Source organism: Thunnus thynnus, chromosome 14 (assembly GCF_963924715.1).
Source record: "Thunnus thynnus chromosome 14, fThuThy2.1, whole genome shotgun sequence".
In the NCBI taxonomy this organism is placed as follows: domain Eukaryota; kingdom Metazoa; phylum Chordata; class Actinopteri; order Scombriformes; family Scombridae; genus Thunnus; species Thunnus thynnus.
In genome coordinates, this window is record NC_089530.1 from 5,291,314 (window position 1) to 5,299,255 (window position 7,942).

A 7,942-nucleotide genomic window follows, 5' to 3' on the forward strand; every position below is an offset into this window, starting at 1 on the left:
GCTAAACATCAGCATCTTAGCATTGTCGCTCTGAGCATGTTAGGCTGCTGACATTAGCATTTACCCCTAAGCACCGCCGTTCCTAAATACCCGAACTTTTAACCGAGAGATGTGTGGTAGACGAAGGCTGGAAGACGGATAAAGAAAATCAATTTTGTGACCATATACCACCAGTTCATGAAAGCTTTTTCATTTGTTTCGAACACTTGGTGTCTGGAAGTTCTTTGCCAGTACAAAGCGAGTGAAACTGAGTGACAAATGGTCTCTTGGAAGTGAAATGTAAAGAATCACAAACCACAATCAGTACTTCACATTTAAGATTGAGACAAAATAAAATGATGTAAACCCTGCCTCTCTCTTCGTGCAAGCTGGGATCAGCTCCAGCCACTGAACACAGACCCTGAACAGGATACAGGGGTATAGAAAATAGATGGGAAATAAAATAACACCACATCAGTGAACCAAAAACAAGCAAGAAAAGCTGTGACCAATTTGGTGCTAAACTGATACGCTTTGGATAAACCCGGATCTTTAGCTGGCAGAGGTAGACTGGGATAAAACCACCCTGCAAATTTGACCCAGACTTGAAAATCACACTTAATGTCAATTGTTTCCCTCCTGGAAACTTTTCTTTCACACTGATATCATTATCCATATTATCTGTATGTTATTCAGCATGCAAATTCTGAAATTTATGACAGGCACGTGGTAGCAAGAATGAATGAATGAATGTTTCACTTACAGATGCATGCACATACACAAACGTACACACTGCCACTTAGTGCTCATAATATCTGCGTCGCTGGATTCATGACTGATGCATCCAAAGAATTCCCATTCATTTCTAATGGAAAATCTCCTCTTTACCTGCCAAGTTAAACTCAAAGTGATACAGCAGACAGTAGAGTAAATCATAATGCAAATGTATTTTTTATTCCAGTGCTCTGATAAATCAGCAGGGTAAGTACTACAACATGCAACAGCTTAAATGAGCCAAGAGGGTATTTCCGTGTAATTTCAGTGTGCATTGTACACTGGATGTTGCCTGTACTGTATTAATTTACAACCACTGTGAATCTGTACTGTACTGCACTAAAGTACTATGCTCAAGTACAACTTTTAGGTACATATACTAGTTGTATGAGTATTTCCATTTGATGCTACTTTATGCTTCCACTCCACTACATTTCAGAGGGAAATATTGTACTTTCTACTCCGCTACATTTATTTGACCACTTCAGTTACTTTTCAGATGAAGATTTGACACAATGGATAATATAACAATCTTTTAAAATACAACACATTGTTAAAGATGAAACCAGTGGTTTCCAACCTTTTTGGCTTTTGATGTCTTACAAAAAGCAGTGTGTTTTCGGGGTCACATTTCAGATGTCTATGAGTTGTTAACAGCTCCACCAAATATTGATTTTTCCCTCTAAACTTCTCACATGGTTTCATTTCAATAAATGTTCAAATGATCCAAAAACTGAAAACAGATTTGTGTATCAGAACTTTGTTTTTTTTTCTTTCCTCTCCTATTAATCATCTCACAACCCCTCAGATTTATCTGGTTACTCTTTGGAGGGGCCCAACCCCTAGTTTGGGAACCACTGGACCAAACTAGCTAACTGTATATAAAGAAGTTCAAACTAACTCCACTTCCAGCAGCTCCAACATTAACATGCTGCTCTAACACTGATGCTTCTGTATTAATCTCCCTATATAAAGCAAGGAATCTTTGTATGTATGTGTGTTTGTCCTTCACGTATCTTAGGAACCGTTCATCCGATCTACCTCATACCTGGCAGGTGGATTTCTGGGGAAGCAAGGAAGTGCAATGTCGTTGTGTGAAGTTATTTGGATGAGCGGTTCTCAAGAAATATATAAAAGTACCTCATAAACAACGTTGATTTGCTTCTTCATCTGCCCATGGAGTCAACGAGCAAATACGGACAGTGCCACTCTGCCACTGCAACCCACATTGTGGTCGGAGATAGGATTACATCCATAGTGATAGGAACTACCATAGAGAATGAAATGAAAAAGTTTAGAGAGTTAAGCTTTATTGCCGTTCCTCACATGCGAGAACTTTGTATGAATGTTCAAGACATAGTGCAGGATGTCTCAGGCACATTTTGAACGGGCACTACAGTTCATCCAATCAACTTCAGCTCAACTCAAAATTGTAGTCTCCACATATTCTGCAAGTGAGGCATTTAGGGAACATGGGTAAACTGCCCATGTTATATATTAACATGGGCAGTTATAGCGTCGTCTGATAGCCTGCGTGTGAGGCGTTTAGGGAACATCGGTAAATTGTGGCGTCTACCGATAGTCTTGATGAGAGGCGTTTAGGGGATGGGCACTGTTCTCTCTAAGTATTAAGAAATCTGCCCATTCCAAACAGGCAAGTTTTGAACAGACACTGTACTAGTAATCTAATGATGTCATATATAATAATATATCAGTCAGAGGGACCAAAGCACTACTTTTACTGCAATACTTTAACTACATCAAGCTGATAATACTTATGTACTTTTACTTAAGTAGGATTTTTCATGCAGGATTTTTATTTGTAATGGAGTATTTTTAAATTGTTGTGTTGGTACTTTTACTAAAGTAAAGAATCTGAATACTTCTTTCACCACTGCTGTAGTAGCATGTACATCAGCACAAGATCTGTATGAATCAGGTTTCGGAGTTACAGTAGAGTTAATCTTGCACCAGCATGCAGAAGCGCTACACAAACACACTCATCCACACACACACAGTCAGTTTTCCATCACTTCAGAGGACATTACATTGACTTACATTCATTTCCTGGAGACTTATCCTAACCTTAACCATAACTACCACATGTCTAACCCTAACCCTTACCCTAACCTCAACATAACCCTAAACTAACCTTAACTTTAAACTAAGTCTTCACCCTAAAATAATGATTTACGTTAAGGGGACTTGCTTTTTGTAAAAGGGAGGCAAATTCCCACATATTTACGTCCCCACAACATGAGGAATGCCTGGCACACACACACACACACACACAGTCTTCTAGAAACTTGATGGAAAACAAAGATAACAATAGAAATGGGTGTCAGGTTGCTCAGAGGGTGTGAGACTCTGGCATGATGCCACAAACACACACACACACACACACACACACTTACACACATGTACACAAGGTGTTGAGATGTTTTTTACCCAACAAGGATGAGCTGTCACTAACGTTTCATGTCATCACACTCAGCACTGCTTCCTACACACCCTCTCACCCAGTCTCACCTCCTCCCCCTGTTTCTCATTGTTTGTCCTCTTACCTCCCTCTTTCTCACTCTTCCATCCCGTCCTAATACAGACTCAGTAATCAAAGAGTTAACCATAATACCCAGACTTTGCAGACACACAAGCCTTCTTTGTTTCAGTACGGAAAAACACAGTTCGGCACAGATAGAGAGAAAAATCTTAAGTCACGTTCGTGGTCAATTAAGCTTTAAAAATATTTTAAATGTGCTGTACTGAAACAAGCTCTCTGCACTTCAAATGAAAATCATCAGAGGGCTTACCCCCAGAGTAATCTGTAAGGGTTTAAGTATTTTAGTGGGGGTCGCACATTAATGATTTGTGCATGTGTGCGTGTGTGTGTGAACATGAGTAGCTGATCTGCAGCCCAAATCTTAACCAGCGACACGTTATGAAGAAAGTCAGTCAGACATGCAGGCTGTGAGAACATTTGGCCGATCTCCAGAGTAAATATAGGAAACGCACTGTTAATTTATGGCAGGTTAAGTACAGCCAAAGCAATGTATGAAATGTGCTGCTTTCATCCTCGCATTTTGTGTGTGTGTCTGTGTACGACTCCTTTCAGATGGCAGAATGATAAGATTGTTCTTATCCATCCAATTACCGTATGAGCTGCATGTGCATGTGCAGGCAGGTTCAGACTTTAACTGTCACATGTCATTCAGAGAAAACAAACACAACTGCCCGCTTTCACTTTACCTGCTGTGGATTTACCCAATTTCTTTATCACACATCCCTCTGAGATGCACGTACAGTATAAGCTGAATATACACTGAATTTTTCATTAAATAGTAAGCATTTTGCTGCCTCCTTTTATCCAGAGTCATTAACACTAAATGAGCAAAGTTGACATTTTTGTTGGAATCAAACCTGATGGTGGGACAGTGAGTTAGTGACAATACGACCTGTACATCCTTGTACATACAACTGTCTATAAGGCTAAACACCTTTTCAGAGGCTTATGAATAAACTTTTGGGGCACAAAATCTGTGACCTGGAAGTCGTCAAATTTACAAAACACAAATTTAAAGTCATTAAATATGGGTACTACATATCATCTTATCACATCCTCAATCCCAAAGTGTTGGTATGGGTATCAAGGACCTGCTAAACTCCAAAATGAACACAGACCGTGGATGTTTGTATACATGAACATTGGGTGTTTGTGTATTCAGATGCATGTGTGTTCACATGTGCACATATAGTCTGCGCAGTCATAAATTTTAGGCTGCATGAAGACATCCATGCAGGCCCTCGCAAACGTGAGCAGTTAACAAAATTTACGCAGACCCTTGTGGCTATGTGAACATAACGCCCCTTGTCACTCCTACTCTAACCTACTGTATCTCAGGTTAGAGGCAGGAATTTGCATTATTGGAGTGTCACTCTCTGTGATGTGTTGCAGTACTAGATATAGATATTTATGAGATACTTTTAGAAATCATTAACTGCTGCTGGCTGCTCAATGTTTAGGTACACTAGAGGCTTTGCATATTAACTAAAGTGCATTTGCTAACACAGTGAGAGTTAGTGTTGCAAAGATTATGTCAGTTTCAAAACAAGTGTGCAAGAGCTAATTGTTAACACAAGATAGAGCATAATGCTAATAAGAGGCTAACCAGGATGCTACAGAATCACAGTATTAATTCTAACCTTGTATCCTCATCCTCTCTGATATTTTCTGCTATGCTTTAGATTTTTTTACTCAAGTCCCATTAGATTCAGAGATAAGGGGTTACATAGTGTACAAAACGAACTGTTATATTATTCTCTTCAGTACAATTGGTGCCGCTATAACTTCCTCCTCCCTTCAATACCAGAATCCAACTGGTCATGGATGTTGGAGTTGGAGTTTTGGGAAGGTCAATGTTTTTGGGGTCAGAGTTGAAGTTTACTCTCAAAACTTGACAGGAAACCAGCTGCCTGAGAAAGCGCAGCCAATGTTTCGAGTTTCCCAATCACTAATATAAAACTTTCAGAATTATTTATGTGTGGGCTTTTTATTCTCTGTCTGTGTATGCCAATATATTCTACAGGGTTGATTGGTGATTAGAAAGGGCGCTACTGAAAACGTTTAATAACTTTCTAATGTTTTTCAGGGTAAGTAACAAAGTCAAATAAGTAACTTCTCATAAAAATGCAAGTGAAAGTGATTCATTTCTGATCTATGAATCCCACGCCATTTCCTGTGAAAGCAGTGAAGAGATGAAAAAGGAAAGCATCGTCCACTCCTATTTCTCTCTCTCTCTCTCTGTCTCTCTCTCTCTTTCTCTGTCTTAACTTGTCCAGGGTTTTATCCTGCTGTGTGTACCAGGAAATTGCCCCATTCTCCAGAACAGACCACAAGTTTGTTTGTATCTCTGCCTCCTTACCGACACACAACTAACCACCCCACACACATACACACACAAACACAAACACACACACATACAGTAGAAAGATTGGCATACAAACATGCATGCACAGACATGAACAGATACCCACATGCACTCTCACACACATGGCAGGTATGTGCAGATATGCTGACAAATGTGTGTGTGTGTGTGGGTGTCTGTGTGTGTATTTTTAGGGTCTTGCTTGTATTGTTCTCCTGTGTACCAAAGCTTTGGGAGGTCTGATGACGAACCGTGAGGTCCTGCGACATGTTTCCTGTTTACACTGCTCTACACAATAACCACCCAGCTGACGCATTGTGTGTGTGCTTACAGTATATGTGTGTGTACAGTACTGTGTGTCTTGGCCTGTGAGTTCTTGCCCGCCTGTTTGTGTGTGTCTGCATGTCTGCCTGCCAATGATTTGTTGCCTTGTTATGTTAAAGCTCTGAGCCTCGTTCCATATTCCATAATGCTAATTCAGAGAGAAAATATTATTTCTCAGATAACTGGACAATGGTGAGCAGTATGGCAGCAGTGTTGTTTCTACTGGAACCAAACTGCCCTGCATGTGGAATGATAATAGAGGCTGGTGAAATAGTATTTTATTATTCTATGGATCAGCAGAAAAATAAACTATTTTGGTATTACAGTCAGACAGTGTTGTAGTTAGCCTTAGTTGGGGTTAGTTTGGGGCTAGCATGCCACAGAAATTCCTTCAATAAAGAAACAAGAAAATGTGCCAAAATACTGTAAAAAGGTTGGCTGAGGCTATTTAAAAGCTAAGACTGTTTATTAACAAGATTAGGAGTCTACAGCCATGCTAGCAACTCTGTGAGCTAAATGTCAGCATGCTAACAGGCTGATGACGGCAATGCTAACATTCAGATGTTTAGCTGGTATAATGTTTACAATGTTCACCTTAGTTTAGTGTGTGAGCATGTTAACATTTGCTAATTAGCTCTAAACACAAAGTAGGTCTACACCTCAGACTGATGGGAATGTCATCTGTTAGTATCAGTTAGTTCTGCAGGTATTTGGTCAAAAATGACAAAGTACTGAGTAAAGTAAAATTTTGACCTGACGATGGCACTAGCAGATAAGTCAAGGAGTCATTTAAGTTATTACACTTCATCCTGAGGTGGACTTGAATATCTGCACCAAATGTCATGGCTATCCATCCAACTTTGAGACATTTCACCCAAAACCCCAAATGTGAACCTCATTGTGGTGATAGAGGAGAAGTCATTAGGCTACATAGAACCATGAATGTTTTTACACGCTGTGGTCTCAAGCCATCATGTAAATGTTGAAAAATTTCACAGGATAAGTTAAAAATGTGACTTGCTTGTGGCGCCAAAGGAAATGTCAGGAATCACCATTAGGATCAAGTCATTAGGACTGATCCTCTAGGCGCCATGTATGTATGTACCAAAATTCATGCCAACCCATACAATAGCTATTAAGATATTTCACTAAAAGCTGAAAAGGTCAACGTGTTGGTGGTGACAGAGGAAAAGTCAGAGGATCACCAAAGACTTGGCTGATGGTTCATCCTCTGGGGAACATGAGTGCTTGTAAAACATTTCATTTACTGGCACAGAATCTCAAAGGGGTAGGGGCAAAAATAAAGATGTAAAGTCACATGGTAATGTGACTTGGACTAATGAGAGAGGTGTTAAAGTCAGCCATAGAGAAACTTGGGCTGACCAGAGGAGCAGTTGGGCCATTTTGGGGTGCCGAAAGACCCATTAGGAATAAAAGTGTTCCACTGGACAGAGACATATGATGGTTATGGCTTAAAGATGAAAAGAAGAGGGGTTGTCACTGACCTATACACCAAAAGACAATCATCATCATGTGTTGGAGTAACAGCTTACAGCTGAGAGGGAAGACAGGACTTAATATCTTTCACTGTCTCAAGGCTAAAGGTAGCATACTGTAGGTTTAAGCTCCTTTATCTCTGTCCTAGCTGCGTCTGTCAGTCTCTGGAGATGATCTGTAACCAGTATAATTGAAAGGATGTGTATCATCATATTTTTGTAGATAAATGATGCATGGGAACATGTGATGTTGTATCATCTTGCATGTGTGGGGGTGTGCGTGTCTTGGCAGGACCCCACCAAGAAACTTCATATCTGGCAGAACTCACAGATAAAACATATTTATGTGTGTGTGTGTGTGTGTGTGTGTGTGTGTGTGTGTGTGTGCGCGCGCGCATGTGTATTAGTCATCTCCTTAGTATTTCCAGGTCCCAAGACCCTGGCTGG